This window comes from Sciurus vulgaris (genome assembly GCF_902686455.1).
Source record: "Sciurus vulgaris genome assembly, chromosome: 6".
Lineage (NCBI taxonomy): Eukaryota > Metazoa > Chordata > Mammalia > Rodentia > Sciuridae > Sciurus > Sciurus vulgaris.
In genome coordinates this window covers 154,088,088-154,106,550 of record NC_136466.1, presented here as the reverse complement: position 1 = coordinate 154,106,550, position 18,463 = coordinate 154,088,088, and the positions used below count along the sequence as shown (strand labels likewise).

General features: G+C 34.7%; 1 pseudogene across 1 annotated transcript; it reads left to right on the top strand.

The window, feature by feature from the left end:
- Positions 1-1,894: 1,894 nt before the first annotated feature.
- LOC306663473 (26S proteasome non-ATPase regulatory subunit 7-like) lies at positions 1,895-5,389 on the top strand (annotated as a pseudogene). The gene is made up of 2 exons: positions 1,895-1,903; positions 4,525-5,389. The product of its transcript is annotated as a 26S proteasome non-ATPase regulatory subunit 7-like (transcript).
- The last annotated feature ends 13,074 nt before the right edge of the window (positions 5,390-18,463 follow it).

Here is an 18,463-nt window from a genome sequence, read left to right as displayed (position 1 = left end):
TTTGTTGTTTTCACTTTATATAATCAATTCTCTTGTAATATAACATAGATCTGTCTATGCACATGATATTTCACTCGAAAATAGACTAAAAGATCTATTTCTGTTTGATCTTTCTCATTCATATTCTACAAATGAGCACCTGAAATCTAGTGTATACCCAAAATATGTCTGTTGACTGCAAAATAACTGATTTTGAGGACAATGGATGCTGGTGGGGATTTATCGAACAGCATAATAACAGTCTTACAAAAACTTACCCTGGTTAATATTATTTTATATTGTTACCAGTGGAACGCCCCAAATATCAGCAGACAATTCATTATTAAAGCAAAACTACACTTATTACAACCTCAGTGAGCCAAGGAAGTACAACACGGTGACAGATTTTCAGTGTTTTGATAGGGAGGCCTGAGGGGGAGAGTTTTTGTAGCTGTGACTATAGCTCAAAGGATTCTTTCAAGGTGAGAAGCAGATTGATGATGGGCAAAATGTAGAGTAAAGAATTTTCAAGTTGTTGGCCACAGTATGGTGAGGGTTTTGAAGCAAGTTTTGATAACTATTCCTGAGTAGGTAAGCTATTTGCCTAGGTTGCTTCAGAAAAATTGTTTGTTTTTCAGTCATTTCCTAAGGCAAATATTTATTTTTTTGGTGCTTTATACGTTTTAAATTTTCTTTCAAGAAAAAGGTTTATAGCAGAGAGAAGAGGGAAAAAAAAAAAAAAAAACACTAAACTAACTTCAGAGGCCTCATTCCTGTCCTTCAGTCTGAGCTAGAGGAGAGGCCATTATTATGCGGAGCTTTCTCCATCCAGATCCACACTGAATGTTGAAGATACATGATATGTCAGTTTTCTGTTAGTTATTCTGACCACCATTAAGTTGTTTTTTCTATTCCTTGTTTGGATGAACATCTTTTGTGTCATTTAATAAGACAGTATCTGCACACAAAAATTTGAGATTCTGGAAATCATGTTATGGACAAATGCTAAAGGGGAAATTATGATCAATATTTTAATCTGTTTCCCAAAGAGCAAAAAAAGTCAATGTTAATCCAAAAGAACAGATCCTACCCTCCGTCCAGTAAACCTAGCAAACCATCAATGAGAATTGTATTAGTTATCTATTTGTGCATAAGCAATTACCCTAATGCATAATGATTTTAAAAATAATAATCTCTCATTCTCTTACTATTTTGGAGGTCAGATTTTCAGGATAGCTAATGAAGTAGCTAATTATTTTTTAAGGAAGTTGATTCTTGATAAGAATCTGTCAAGAAGTTAATATGTATTTGTTGACTGGGACTGAAAGAAGTTTTACTTTTAAAACTTGTGCTTTTTTATTATACATGACAGTAGAGTCTATTTTGATAGATTTGTATGAACATGGATTACATCATATTCTCATTAGTATCCCAGTCTTTTGGATACACATGATGGTGAGATTTAGTGTGGTGTATTCATATCTTGACTCTCTAGAACATCTGCTTGTGAACTGGTGGATTGTGGGTAGATGGCCTGAGTTCTTCCTAATTTGCATCTCTTCCTAATGCCACATAGGCTCTCTACAATACCACTGTTGGAGTCCACCTGATTAAATGACTAAAGAGGTCAAAATGGAAGCCACATCAGAAGTCACATACTGTCACTGCATCACACCTGGTAAATTACATAGAACAGTTTTATGAGGATATAGGGAAAGACTACTTGAGTTTATGAATAAGAGGAGGTGAAGGTATTTCCATACTCACTTGGTGGTTGTCTACCATGTGACAATTTATCAAATTATATAATTTTATGATATATGTGATTATTCTCTGGGACTTCTTGTATTATAGATCTCATAAAGCTATGTAAGTAAGCATTTTTTCTCTTGAAGTAGCTACTGCAATACCCACAATGGCGAATGTGAGATCTAGAGTTTAAAGTCATCAGCTCTTCATTCTCATTTGCATCTTAGTTGAGTTCTTTGACTTTATGTATTCTATAGTGTTCTTGCTATCACCAAATTGTAGAATGAAATGTCTCAACTTCTATGCATTGTGTAAAGTCTGCAATCAAAAGGTTGAATGACAGAGGAAAACTTTGAAGAATTTTCATTGAGTAATTAAGATTTCAAATCTGGATTTAAAGCTCTGTTGTTCTTCTTTTAAAAAATTATTTAGTAAGTTTTTTGGATATTTGTTTTTTGTTTTGTTTTATTGTTGGAGGTAATAGAAATAAGTGTCCAGAATAGACACTGAATGTAGTATTGGCATTGTGAAAACTGCACTAATTTTCTAATGTGTTAGCTTTCCATGGTTACTATAAAAATGGTCACACGGTGTTTAAAACAACCTAGACTAATTGTTTACCATTCTCCAGTTAGAATTTCAATACAGGTCTTTCTCCAGTTTCTAGAGTCCAACCACATTCTTTGACTTAAGAATCTTGTTTTTGTCCTTGGGGTGCTATAAAAAAATACCATAGAAAACACACAATTATTTCTCACCATTCTGGGGGCTGGTAAGTCTAAGATCCAGATGTTGGCAGATTTGTTTTTGTTGAGGACCCACTTTCTGATTGGTAAAGAGCTACCTTCTCCTCTACTCATTTGTTCCTTTTTAGGTGCATATTCGTGGAGAGAAATGAGAGAGGTAAATGGGGAGGAAGAGAGAAAGACACACATACACATGCACATACATGCTCAGAGAAAGAGAGAGAGAAAAAGAGAGATCTCATAACTCCATGTTCTCACTAATCCCATCACAAAGGCACCACACTTATGACATCATCTCAACCTAATTACCTCCTAAAGGCCCTAATCTGTGGTTATATCAAACTTGGAATTAGAGCTTCCACATGTCATTATAACAGTCTGCTGCTCCATCCTCAAAGGCAGAAACAAAGTCCAAGTTTTCATCACATGATAATAATCTAGCCTCATTTATTCTCCTTCTTTCACTTAGGAAGATTGTTGTGATTACATATGAACCACTGAAATATCCACTATAGTGTCCTAACTTCATGATCATTAATTAGAATCACATTTGCCACATTTATTTGCCACATAAGCTAACATATTCATAAATTTTGGGATAAGGACCTTGCATCTTTGAGGGGTCAATATTCTTCTTACCAAATCATTTTGATTCTGTGAAGTCAGCTCCAATAGCCAGTAGGTTCTACTATAAGAAATCCTGTAGCAGTCATTAGAGTTCATCGACCATTCCAGTGTTAATCAGTAGGGGGGTATAAAGTAGAGACCTCAGCACACAGAGAAGAGGTAGAGTAAATGTGCCTTAATAATAGGCCATTTGTAAGGTTTCCAAAAGTAAGAAATATAAACATATTCCACTTACTCATGGTCATCTTTCCAAGAGTCCTCTTTCTGAAGATTTAGTTGTAGAGGTAGTCTTCTATAAATGGTTTATGAGTGCTGTTTCATTGTTGTTTATCTCCTCGTATGGCATGATCAGTTTTTCTTTTTTGTTTTGTTTTATTTTGCTTTTAGCTATCTAATTCCTGGTTGTCTGCCAGATAAAATGTCAGTGAGTAGTGCCTCTAATTGTTGATGAACCCAAATGTTTCATCATAAGGACTCAGTGATGAAAAGAGATAGCTTGCCACCTAAGAAAAATATTCTTCCAAATAGCACTGGAACAAATGCATGTTTTTACCAAAATTTGAATAAATTGTAGCCAGTTCTTAGACTCTTCTAGGCAATGACAAAATATGTCAATAGAAATATTCAGAATAATAACTTTATAAATAAACATAGTTAGAAGTAACCTGAAAGCACAGAAAGAGGTAATTAGAGCTGGGGCTGCTGAGTGACAGGCACTCTGGGGACAGCATGGTGGCCTTGAGCAGGCTGGGGACCCAGGTGGGACACGGTTACCCAGACTTGTATACCGGTGAAGACCATCCTATCTTCAAACAGCCAGGGTGATCCAGCACAGCAACCTGGTCGCCAATTCAGGGCCTGGGCGACCTGTTCCTTTCAAGGAAAGCTGGGTGGTGCTAGAGAATGGAGGAAAGGGCAGTCACAGTTGGCACTGAGCCCCTGCCTCCAGGCTTACTCCTATCCTCACTTCGCCCATCCCTTTTCAACAAAAAGCCTTGGTGTCCCAGGAAGGCGCTTTGGCCCCTCTCTTCTGTGCCTCTGAAAGCTTTTACAGAGATTTTGTTCTCATGTCCCAATTAGCTTCCTGGATCGGTGGTAGTGGTAACCCCTGATATTTTCTAAGTGGGAATCTGCTTTGATGGTATCTTAAAATGTAGATGAATCTCAGTATCTCTTTAAACAGCAAGACCAGTTGGAGATTGTGGCATTAACATATAAGGCATGGGGTATACCTGTCCAGAATTTTGGCAACATAGAACTCAGGCCATAATACTGCTACTACTCTAGCATCTTTATCCCTGAAGAGATCTGAGGCTAGAGAAAATGAGGAAAGTTCAAAGGAAAGAAATAGAAATGCAAAGAAAACAATTAAGTTTGAATTTTTTCCAAGCATGTATTACTTTGCAGTCTATGAGTCGGCAAGGTTGGAAACCAGAAGCATGTTGTTGGTATGCTTTGGAGGTTGTGGCAAAAAAAAAAGTACTTAATGTGTTCAAGAGTTTTGCGGCCGCTTTGGTGAAGATGACAAAGATGGTTCTGTCTGGTTCTTAGGTCATGATTAATTGGAAAAAATGTATGGAATATTTAAGAAGGTTAATACCAGAGAAAGAACAGTTGGTGGTACCACACAGGCCCTAAACTACATAATGAACTCATTGCCACTAATGAACTCATGAAAAGATACTTCCCTAACTCAGTACTGGTAATTACTGATGTGAAGCCAAAGGACCTGGGGCTGCCCACAGAAACATATATTTCAGGGGAAGAAGTTAATGATGATGGAACTTTAACCTCGAAAACGTTTGAGCATGTGACCAGAGAACAGAAGAAACTGAGGAAGTTGGGGTCAAAAACTTGTTATGAGATATCAAAGACACTACAGTGGACACTCGTTCCCTCTGGATCACATGATGATCATGATTTGAAGAAACCTCCAAGCTTCTCAATATCAGGAGCTACCTGGAAAAAGTAGCCACGACCAAGCTGCCCATTAACCACCAAATCTTCTACCAGTTGCAGGACATCTTCAACCTGCTGCCTGATGTCATCCTGCAGGAATTTGTCAAGGCTTTTACCTGAAGACTAAGGACCAGACAGTGGGGCCTGGCTGATTCACTCCATAGTTGCTCTGCACAACCTCATCAACGATAAGATTGCCAGTCAGGATACAGAGAAGAAAGAAGGGCAGGAAAAAGATGAGAGCAAAAAGAATAGGAAAGATGACTAGGAAAGATGAAGATAAGAAAAATAGTGATGTGAAGAAAAAAGAGAAAAAGGAGGACCAGTAAAACATGTAGCTTTTTTAATTTGTAAATTTAAATCTTATAAACTAAATCAGTGTGCCATCAGAGAATTCTTTTTAACTTTCACTGCTTGTTAAAATGTTGTCCTGATGAGAGCTCTTTGTCTTCAATGACTCTTGCTGTGGCATTACATGATGTAAATGACAGAGGGACTCATCTCCAACTCAAACGGCAGCCTCACCTGCTATGCATTGGGGATTATGATCGCACAGGATTCATGTTGTGTGAGAAAAGTGAAGAGACAACAGCAGAACATTTTGGTGCTCTTCATTCTTTATTAACGGGAGTTGAATTTTCCCCATCTTGAGAGATTCTTGGGGTCTCTTTCTCATAATTGACAAAATTGCTCCACAGAATGTGCAGGTCTTGTACATTTTCTGGTTTGTAAACCTTGAGTAATGACACTTCTAAACTCTTGATAACCACACCACATTTTGGACCCACAACTCTGACATTCTCAGGACTTGGGGTCCAACTTCATGTATTGTTTAGCTTTGAAGACTTAATTAAATGGCTTAGTTTAATTTAAAACAAAAAGGAAAAAAAAGGAAATTAGGTAGCAGGAAAAAGAAAGAATAAAAACACAGATCAAATGTGACAATGTGCAGATTTTTCTCTACAGGATTTCTGTCTTGCCCAGAAGTCTGCATGATCTAAAGCTCACTGAGGGAAGCTCTCTTCTTGCAAATACTATTGCTGCTGGAAGAATCCTAAGAATCATCAATGAGTTGTAGTTGGGGCAGTCTTTCCATGATTTGAAGACCTATGCCTCTTTATTTGAAATAGGAACCCCACAATCAGTCTCCTGAAGTGCTTTGGTTTTACTAGTTGTCCATGCTGCCTGGTATCAACCTTTACATTAGGGTCTTTATCTTATGTCCCTTCCAGAAGACCAGATATCAGATTTGAAAAGCAATTATACACGCATTGTTTAGAAGAGTAATGAGATAAAGATTCAGGGCCTTTCACTGATAAGAACATATCTCTCGATTTCTTACGGAATTTACTTAATTAAGGACATTTTAACATCAGAGGTAATATTCTTAGATGTAGTGGTCTGTTACTAACTCAACCCATAGATTAACTGAAGAAAGAAGAAATAGCATAGATGATGAAGATCTCTGTGGATTTTATCAATTTTAGTTTCAGAACGCCTTGTGTTCTTTTTATCTTCTCTAAATTTAAATTGGTATAAACAAAGAAGTCTGATAAAGTAACAAAACTTTGCCAAATTCCTTAATAATATTCTGGTAAAGGGGTTTTTCCTTCTGGGTAAAGTGGTGCATGTCTGTAATCCCGGGGACTCACGAGGCTGAGACAGAAGGATTGCAGGTTCAAGGTCAGCCTCAGCAACTTAGTGAAAACCTATCTCAAAATAAAAATAAAAAGGGTTGGAGATGTGAACACCCCTGGGTTCAGTTCCAAGTACCATAAAAACAAACAAAACAAAACAAAACAAAAAAACAAAACAAAAACCAAGTGAAACCAAAAAAACTTTTCCCTACTAGAGGGAGATAGGTTAGATTTCCTGAGGCTGAAAAAATGTCTCTAAATCCAAGAAGAAACAGTGATCAGGACAAAAGTAGAGTCCATTTCCACATTAGTTGTATGAATTCATTTGGATTTTCACAAAGGAACAAATTACCTTCTGCTAAGATTCACCTGGTCAATGATTGATATAAGCTGCAAAGGTCTACTTAGAAGTGTTCGAAAAATTTCTTCCTCTCTATTGAGTACATAGTTTAGTCAGTTTGTTTTCACCGGGCTGAAGTAGGCAAGTTTCACGTAGTTTTATGTTAATCCATGCTAGTAGAATGGATTACAGTGAAATGCCTTCTTAAATTATAATATAATTTGTGGGGATACAGTAAAGAATTCCCTAAGAACAAATTAAGAGAAGGAAGAATAGATCAACTGACACAATGTACTTTGATTGCATCTGATGGAGGAATTAAAATCTTGAAACAAATGTGTTATGTATACATAAATCTGAGATGTTAATTCATTAATTTGTTAAAGAGCTTTTAAAATACCTTTAGGTTAATTACCATTTGGAACATGTCAAAAAAATGATATTATTTTTTATTTTTCTTCCTTTTATAAGGTGAAGGAGCAAAACTTTAGGTCACTGAATGCATCTTCCAAGAAATTTCAAGACAGTTTATTCATCAAAGACATATTAACAGTGTATAATTGGAATTGAGGGACTAAATTTGGATGAAGCAACATCAAATACGTCCAAAAAGACAAGGTAGGAGTATAGGTCTTCATTTGTCAAAGTCAAAATACTTACTGAAATATAACACTTTAAAAACCAGAAACAATTAAAATGACTATGGTATTATTTGTTTAAATTATTTCGTATTGGATAAAAGGAAAAGTTTTATTTTCTTCTTTTAAAATAAAAATGTGGATTTATTTTTATCACCATAGCAAATAAATTAACATATGTATTACACTGAATGTGGAGTCTAAGTTGTTCCCAAATCTTTAAGAAACAAGTCAATATCCTTTAATTGGCAGGTTTATTCACACCTGGCAGTAATTATACAAGTATGGTCTCTTTCATTTCTTTAATACCTTAAACACATACACACAAAAAAACCAAATAACCTAATCAATAAATGGACTAAGAAACTGAACATATTTTCACACAAGAAATACAACTGATCAACAAATATATGAAAAAATGTTCAATGTCTCTCACAATTAGAGAAATGCAGATCAAAACTACTTTAGATTTCATCTCACTCCAATCACAATGGCAATTGTCAAGAATACAAGTAATAATAAATGTTGGGGGGAATGTCAGGAAAAAAGGCACACTCATACATTACTGCTGAGAATGCAGACTGGTGAAACCACCCTGGAAAGCAGTATGGACATTCCTCAGAAAACTTGGAACAGAACCATCATTTGACCCAGCTATCCCACTTCTAGGTTTATACTCAAAAGACTGAAAATCAGCATACTACAGTGATGCAGCCACATCAATGTCTATAGCAGCTCAGTTCACAATAGCTAAACTATGGAACCAAGCTAGGTGTCATTCAACAGATAAATGGATAAACAAACTGTGGTATATATAATATGATGGAATATTACTCATCTTTAAAGAAAATTGAAATTATGGTATTTGCTGGTAAATAGATGAAGTTGGAAAACATCATACTAAGGGAAATAAACCAAACTCCAAAACCAAAGGCCAAGTGTTTTCTCTGATATGCAGATGCTAATTCACATTGGAGGGGTGGGCACTAAGAAGATAGAGTTACTTTAGATTAGGTAGAGTGAAGTAAAGGGAAGGAAAAGGGTATGGGGGTAGGAAGGATAGTAGAGTGAAACAGAAATTATTACCTCATGTACATATATGACTGCATGACTGGTGTGATCCTATAACATGTACAATCAGAAGAATGAGAAATTATATGCCATTTATGTATGATTTATCAAAATGCATAAATGAATTCTACTGCCACTTATAACTAATTAAAACACACAAAAATAATTTAAAAAATGAATCCAATTTTTTTTTTTTTTGTAAAGAGAATATGAAACCCTCAGGTGTCAAGTAGGTACACTAGCAATGCAGGGTGGGAGTTACCAGGATGACAGTAGTGCCTTCATTGTAATCCTGAAGTGAAATTGCAACTGAACCATTACTTTTACTGAAAGAATCAGGGAGATTAGGTAACCTACAGTTTATTGTGTGAGTAGTAACCACAAGAAACAAGAATTAATGTCAGCTTTGTATGGCTAAAAATATAATCTTCCTGGCTTTGAATTAGAAAAGTGAACCAATTGCATACATGTTTGGACAGAAATAAAAAGGAGAAATCACAGATTATTCCTAAATTTCAGAATCTGGAGATTAATAATCCTGAGTCTTCTACTGATGGGAGGTAAGGAAAGGGACAAGTGAGCTAGGGTATAAATAGGAAAATGTCTGTTTTAGGCCTAGGTGGAAATGCAGATAAGATGGTACCTAAGGAAGACTGGAGATTGCATTGTGTTCTCACTTTTGTGCTTATGTATGAGAGGATTTCCAGTAAGATACCAGACTTATTAGAAGTCTAGTAAATTTTATTAAAAGGGAATGGGGAAGACACTCTGAATGGGGAGAGTGGGTCCTCTCAGAGAGGAGAGTGACAACTCTCTTCTCTATGTCCCAGTTTTTGCTGGGGTAGGAGGGGAGGTTTCGGGAGAATCCTGGCAGACTATTGCCTCTGAACTTTTGACTGACAGTAGAACAGCATCAGATTTTTAGGTTCTTAATGTGCATGTTTTTACCTAAAGGTAACTTCTGATCATGTTGGTTTGTGTAAAGGTCATGGCCTCTTTTATCCAGATATTCCTTGCTTCAGGGTAACTTGTGATCATTTTATAAGTGGAAGAGGTTTTAGACATCTATCCCTCAGCTTTGAGAAAGAAGAACAACCCTAAAAATAGCAAGCTTATTGGTCAAGGATTGTAACATATTATTATCTTTTTAAACCCTTGCTGAGTAAGAATGGTTTGTATGAATTGCTTCAAAGGAAGACATGCTGAGAGTTAGAACATAGGTTCAGGCTACAGGTTTAACCCTTTATTTAACCTCTAAAGGCCATATTTCTCCCTCCTTAGTCCTACCTCCTTACTTACTTAACATAGTAATTTTGAAAGGACTACGAAGTACACAAAATACTGATAATTAGGGGGCTAGGGTGCAGATACATCAGTAGTACAGAATGTGCTTAGCATGTGGAATGTCCAGGCTTCAATGCCTAGCCATGGAAAAAAAGGAGGAGGAAGAGGACAAGGAGGAGGAGGAGGAGGAGAAAAGAAAAAAGAAAGAAGGGAAAAGGAAAGGAGGAAAGAAAAAAACTGTGATCAGTTCAGAAAAGTAACTTGGAGATTTTTCAGCATAATAAGTGTCTATAATATTATGTGAATAAAGAAGATCAGATGGAAAGACAGGTATAGTTGAAAGAAGGCTCAAGACAAAGATCTGAGACATTCTTAAAATTTAAAGTTCAAAGGGTGAGTAAAGAAGCATTAGTAGATGACATGGGATTGACCAAGATAATGTGATTACACAGAAATAGAGCAGAGTTTTTTCTAACAGTTGGAGTCAATGGTTAAAAATTTTGCCCCCAAAATACTGAGATTAGTATTCAACAATGGTTCAGATAAATATTAGCCAAAAAGCAAAGTCATTCTATTAAAAACACTTCTTACGAATGAACAAGAGAAATGAATTATTCTAATGTTTTCTTAAGATTTTTGGAAGAAAAATATAAAATAAACGTTTATGTATGCCATATTCTAAAACTAATTCCAAATGAATGAAAGACTTCTACATAGAAAATTTAATTATTAAAACAATGGAAATAAACATTCTGTCTAAGGTCGTTCCCTGATTGTTTAACATTTGGTGACTGGTTTAATTTTATCAGCAACTGCTCTGATTTAAACAAAATCGTACTAATTTCATGCATTATTACCATATCCTCCTAACCACTCTCCTAATACATTGAGGCAAGAAGAGATGGTGCAAGTTGCCGTCAACGCCACTGATGTGATGGATTTGGAATTTGAAAGCAGGCAATCCGGTCCCCAAACATTGATTTTACCCATTGCAGCATACAACATGGCGACTCACTGTGTAAAATACAATGTTACTGATAAAAGGGTGATTGATCTAATTGGCATTTAAATTACCTCTCAAAGATTGAAATTCAATTTCTCAAATTTAACATAATTAAAAAAACTAAAAATAAAATTTTTTGTTGACCTATTTCCAGTGGAAAGTATTCATTATCATAGTATGCTATAAAAAAGTTAATAACATTTTAAAAATAAATACTACTTAAAAGTTCTTTTTAATTAAATAAGAAGAACAATTGTTGAATTTGTAGTTTATGATCAGAAATAATTGAACAATTGTTGAATTTGTAGTTTATGATCAGAAATAATTTTTCTAGGCAGATAAAGTTTATATATGAATGAATCTCACTGAATTTGCTTTTAGGGAAAGAGTAGTTTTTAAATTTATGTATACTATTGTTACGGTTTGGATGTTAGGTATCCCCAAATGCTCCTGTTAATGCAGAAATATTCACAGGTGAAATAATTAGATCACAGTGTAACAGAATCAGTCTATCTTAGTTTGAACGGACTGATTTTGATAACTGTGAGCAGGTGGAGTGTGACTTAAGGAGGTGGGTCACCGAAAAGTGCACAGAAGAATTGTTCTTCCCTTTTCCCCTTTGCCCTTTCTCTCTGTCTCTGCTTCCTGACCCAATCATGAACTGAGCAGCTGTCCTCCATTGGGCCTTTCCCAACCGTGTACTGCCTCATCTTTGGCCCAGAGCAATGCAATTAGTTCATCTATCAACTGAGACCTCCAAAAGTATGAATCCAAATAAATTTTTCCAACTCTAAGTGGTTCTTGTTGGGTGTTTTGGTCACAGTGAAACCAGAAACCCCAAAATCTTTTTCCCCTCTAATTGGTTCTTGCTGGGCATATTGGTCACAATGATAAAAAAAAAAAAAAACTAAACCAACTATGAATCCTTCATTTTATAAAATTGTATCTACACTCATGTGCATAGAATCTATAAGGCAAGCATGTAATTAAAATGGCAACAATTTGATCAATGCAGGATATTTCATGTTTTATTTATTTTGTACTCAATTATATTTTATTTATGTTATATTATTATAAGTCTTCTTATGAGTTTTCCTAATTTTCTTCAATGCCCATATGCAACTTGGTCATTGAATAAATTTATTTTAATTGACACTTTTATTATGATTCTCTACAACACTAACTTTTGTAATCATCTGAAAATTCAACAAAAGCATGCGTTAGTTGAATATTCAATGATGGGAGAAAGTGCTGGTGATTAATTTTAACTGCTGCAGTTACAGGATGAACACTAAAATATCATAAAATTAACTGACTTATGAAAGTGTAAAGTTAAAATTTATTTCTGTGTTTTCCATTATAACCTAATATTATGCCACTATTTATATAACTGGGAACACAAAATAGTGTTGCCCAAAATAGACATGAACAAAATTTAAATATCTATGATAATGATGGGAAAATATTTGATTTAGTGTGAATCAGAATAAACCCTGGAAACAGCTCTGGACTTTTTATTCTCCTAAGTGTCATATCTACATTGAGCATTACTGCCTAATCTCTGCCTTCCCTGTAGCTGCGAGTGTCATGAGAAAAGCCAGGAAAATTGGTTCTGCTGTTAAAGTTATTCTTAACTTCATATTTCCAGAATCTTCCAGTGATTTAAGGATGAACCATGAAAAGAATTTTGAAATTCAGCATGATTAAGCAAATCATTTTCTACAATATTGAAGCAGTGTCTCTTGGAGCAAAGGTCTATGGGAATAATATTATTGAAATACTAGGATTCTGATTTTTTTAAATAATTTTAACCATTAAATGATGTCTTTTTGCCCCAAAAGATAAATAGCACACATTTTCTTTCATGATTTTCAGTTGTGCTTTCATAGGGAAAGTACTTTCTTGGAAGAACTCACACTATCTGAATGATGCCACATGTAACATTAACTGGAAACCTTTTGAGAAAAGCAGACTTCCAATAAATCATTTAGCACTGTGCCTTGTTCAGTGTAACTTTTAAAACATACCATACCTCCCTTCACAAAAAGCATTTCAATGTCAAATAATTTGCTCTCTTTAAAATTATGCACAACCTGACTATAGACATAGCAATGAAACTAATTGATTTGGCAATAATCCTTCAAGACTTAACTGTAAATTCACAGTATTTATTTTCACTACAGATTTAGTTCATAAACCAATCAGGTTGTTAGGATCAAAGGCATATTTTAGTCTTGATTTATGTATGAAGGAATTTATGAAATTATAGAAGTGTAAGTATTACTTTTTTAACATTTCTGGACCTTGTGATCTTGATATTAGAGCATTTAAGAAAAAAAAAAAGGAAGCATTTAAGAAAAAAGAATAAGGAAACAATTTTGATTTTTTAAAGAGCTAAATGACAAAAAACAAACAAACAAACAAAACCCTCTGGGATGGATACAGATTCCTCTCCAAGGAAGGAATTCTATCTTGGCTGCTGGGGTCACTGTTACAGGATGGCTTTAGCTGTCAACCCATCAAGGACAGCCAGAACTGTAAGAGCTGCCTAGCTAGCTCAAAGTTAGGAAGTTAGGCAGGTACTTCCTGAAACACCCCACATGCGAGCACTGATAAAGACACGTATGTGACAAGCAGTCAATTTGGTCCCAGAAGGGATGATTCTGAAAGATTCTTCATGTCCATATTTGACCCTGATTTGATAATTATGTTTTTAAATCTCCCACCAAAATAATGGTTAAATGATAGAGAAAATTGTTTAAACTTATTTTGCATTAATAATATATTTTTCCTGATACAGAATTAAAGAATAATTGTTCTAGAATTTATGTTAATTAATTCAACTCTGCACAATTTATTATTATTATTATTACTGCTAACTCACCTATCAACTGTATATATTTGTGGAATTCATTGTTATATTTTTATAACATGTTTACAAAGATAATAATCAAAAGTTTTCTTATCAGACTATTCTATGTATTTGAAAACCACTTGTTTCTGTAAGTTTTAATTTATGAGTGTGAAGTGTGCAGGAGTGGGGAGGAGAATAATGAAAATGTGTGCTCTTTGAATTTTCTTCCTTGCAACATAACTTAATACATTGATTTTCTACCCCCTACCGACCCCCAAGTAAAATTTTGCAGCGTGCATCTCGGAAGCTGTGGATAAAAGGAAGAGAATTTAATATCCTACACTGAGACAAGCAGTGACTTCATTTTGATATTCCACTTAGAGTTTATAGTCTAATTAAAGAAAATGTACATATATCTGGAGATAATCATGGATAATAAACACATATAATTGCCATTATCAGTAGATAGTACAACAACTAAAGCACAAAGAGAAAATGAAAAAGAATTATCAGCAATATGCAAATGCATATGCTCTTAAAGAATTCCAGTTATAGTTGAAAATATTAAAATAACTCAACATATGCAGAGCCCATATACTCTTATAATTTAAAGAACACATTCAAAAACATCTCTGTATGCAAAACATTTTCATAATGATCTTGTTTAAATGAAAGTGTTTAGAATAGCTCAATGTAAAATTACGTTGCAGAACGAAATTATTTTTCTCTTTAGAACATATACAATAAAATGTAATTATTGGTGTTTTTATAAGAATATATGTTTTAGTGGTGTATCTTGATCCTGAATTACAAGGATATTTTTCCTTAAGTAAATATACTATATTAATTATTTCTTAAAGAGAATATTGACAGTCCATATAGAAGAGATCTAAAAATTGCACAACACCTTTAGTGAAATAAATCACCTACCTGTGGTTCTAGAGAAATTTTTGGAAACTCTAATGTATTATTATTTTATATGCTGTTCATAGTTCAAAAGTGACTATACAAATATGTTTAACAAAGTTTCCTTTTTATCACCAGAAAGCATATCCACGAAAAATGCTATTGATTCTACAGACTGTCACTTATGTACTGCACAAGAGGAGATGTTATTTATGAGACTGGTGAGCTTCCTGGAAAGTCTAGGCACATGCTTCCAATCATTCCATTTTTTTTATCTTCTTGTCCAGAGAAGTTACTGTTGTCTGCAACTACACAATACAGTAAAAATACAGAGCAGGCTCTTGTCCTTTGGTGTAGTCCTGAAGTTTCGTAGAACAGTTCACAGAAGTGAAAAGTAGGAACAAAACCATTAACTAGCCTTAGACTATTTCTTAAACAGTAGACAATAAAGCTCACATTTGATCTTTACCTGCTTAATAACTGCTCTCATAATTCTATTAATTCTAATATTAAACGAACCATTAAATTTCTATGTATTCTGAAACCATGAGCATAGTAAATACATTACATATCAAATATAACCTCATATTCTATGTTCTTAAGATAATACTGTCTTTTTATTTTACTTTTGAAAACTTTTTTAAATTTGCCTTTATGCTTCTATCTTTCATACTATCAAGTAGAATATCTTAAACCAATTGTAAAATATACATGAGCAATATATATGTGTGTGTGTATGTGTATATATGTATTTTTTATAAGTGGCTCAAACATAGTTCCGAACCATAGTGTTTTAGAGATGATTAGCATACCTAAATAAAATTTTGGCAGTCATGTTACCTACATATTACTACTATTTTATATGTTTGATAACTTTTAAAAAGTGTCACTTTTTGCCTATATCAACATTGCGTGACACATCTACTAACAAGTAATACTTCATTTCTTCCCTGTAAAAATACTATTTTTGCCTGTTAATATTCTGGCACAGCATATTATTCAAATAATTGATTCACTATCTTTACTGTGTATGTCATAGGGCATCTATTCCAATGTTCATGGTCCCATTCGATGACATAATTCCAATTTTTAGCTGAACCATATTTCCAAGTATCATTTGCATCTCAATTCAACCGTGTTAAGACAATTTCTATGTAACTTCTGGGACAATTTCTTAAATGTAGTTGATTCAGCAGTCAGATATGCCTTTTTACTTCCCTACACTTTCTGCTGGTGGCCTGGAATACAGAATTGATGACTGGCAACTTGAAGTTACCTTGAAAGTGCAAGTCATGTATAAGGTTAGGGAAAGGCAAATATACTAGCTTATGATTCTGATGACAACGTGATACTTGCACACTAACAATAGATTGCCAGTTTGCAGATTTCTTTTACGAAAATGAAAGAAATCTTTATATTTTCAAGTTTCTGTAGTTGTATCTCTAATGCTGTTTCAAATTGCTATGAAGGTCTGTAATAAAATGTCTTAGAAGTTTATCCATTAGTTTAATGTTTATAATTTACTGGAATAGTACTTAAGAGCTTGTACTATATGCATAAAAGCACTCATACAAAGCACAGTGAAATGCTGAATCTACATGTCTTAATTCTTTTTGTTGTCTGATAAGATTTTTTTGATCTAATGATTTTGTTGCTTTTTATTATCAAAGTTGCATGCATTTCAAATAACAATGCATTACTTTAGGTAATTTTGGAATGAAAAGGCCTATCCATTGTGTACATTACTGCTTAGATGAATTATTTACTTCAATAATGAAATGACAAAAATCTCTTATATATATATAAATGAATCTACAGATTTTTGTAGACACACATTCTGAAAATATTAGAAAATTTACTAGTAGTTTTTCTAAGTCTAATCTTCAATGTAGCTATTAAAAGTAGACACGGTGCACCTACTTTGGATGTGAGATGGGGAACTTTTCCTTTGGTGTGTTGAATATGGTACAATGGAGATGATGTATCTCTATTATATGGAAGTACTTATTTAGAAGAGCTATACTACAGTAGAGCTAGCTAGTCAAAGGAAAATTATCAAGACAAATTCATAAGTGATATGCTGGGAAAAAAAATCTTTTGAAATGAGTATAAGGAGCATTCAAACTGATAGGTGTCCTTTAAAGTATATAAAAGTTCGTACCTGGGACCTGCAACAGCCAGCACACCTTCAGACTAACAGAGACTTGTCCATACTGATCTCACCTGCTGATAAAAGGAGAATAGCATGCTTTGCTCTTCTTAACAAGAGGGCTCTAGGAATAATCCTTCAGTGTACAGCAAAAGAAGTAACAAAAATATTTTCCTTTGTTAAAAAAGAATGTGAAGATGCTTAAATGGCATGTGGTATCCGTGCTGGAGGAAAGTCAGCGGCACCCACAAAGTGCTTGCCCACTGAAACATTTTGTGACTACCTGTGTCCATATCACCACCATATGCCTGACTATTTTTACTCTCCACACACTCTAGGAATGAACAGAGGAGATACAAAAGGTGGAAAGGGCAGAACTGGCGTGGGGAAAGCAGCAGTGGACGTGCTTTTTGGCATCCTGAGCTTGGTCACATCACAAAAGCATGCTCCGGTTTATAGTCATGAAAGAATAAGACCTCTTATGCCTTGAGGCTGCCTTTATGTTGATTTTGAGTAGGTCAGCATTGAGACCATTCAAATCACATCTGAAAAGTGAATCAGCCCTGAGTGGATTCAGCAATCTTGCCACTCAGGGTCTGGCTGATGTTTGGTGGTTCCAGCAGTCACATGGATTAAAAAAGCCAATAGTTCCTTGGATTTCATATTCTCAGGACTGTGGCCTTTCATGTTGTTTTAACAGGTAGGTAGAAAGCAAGTGTCCATCAATATTCAAGTATCTGATCTATTGTTATATGAGAAATTCACGATGTGCCACATCTAAATTTTTCCACATTGTATTTCTTATGACATCACTTGGTTTTCTGCATGGCTTTTATAGAGATATTCTGTCCCTGCTTCGTGAAAGACACAAGGTTTGATATATATAGACATCAGAACTTAGCAGTACGTTTGCTAAAATTTAAGGTGGCATAAATTTGCAAATTGACCCGTTACAGAAAAGCGGCATGCACAATATCCTTAGCCAGCCTGACTTCTACCATGCTTTGAATGTAGCCAAATTTAAACTCTGCTTGTACTCAAGTATTTGAACATATAGCAATCCCTCATCTGGTTTTTCTTTCAGCTGATTCAGTCACTCCAAAGTCAACTTCCATCTGAAAATATTAAATGGAAATTTCCAGGAACAAACAATTCGTAAGTCAAAAGTCATGTGCCTTTTGGAGCGGCACGATGAGTCTCACACCACCCTGCTCCATCCCAGCTGGGACAGACATCATCCCTTTGTGCAGGTGTATATGCTGTATGCACTTCCCGCACATTAGTCTTTTAGGCATCTCAGCTATCGGATCAAATATCATTCTATCACAGTGCTATGTCCAAACAACTCTCATTTTACTTGATACTGTCCCTAAAGCTTCAGAGTGGTGAAGCTGATATTTGAATTTGCCAATGCAAAGCCATAAAATGCCTTCTTTAAGTGAAAGTTGTACATAAACAAAATATTTTAAGAGAAAGATGACATTCACATAACTTTTATTACAGTATATTGTTATAAAGGTT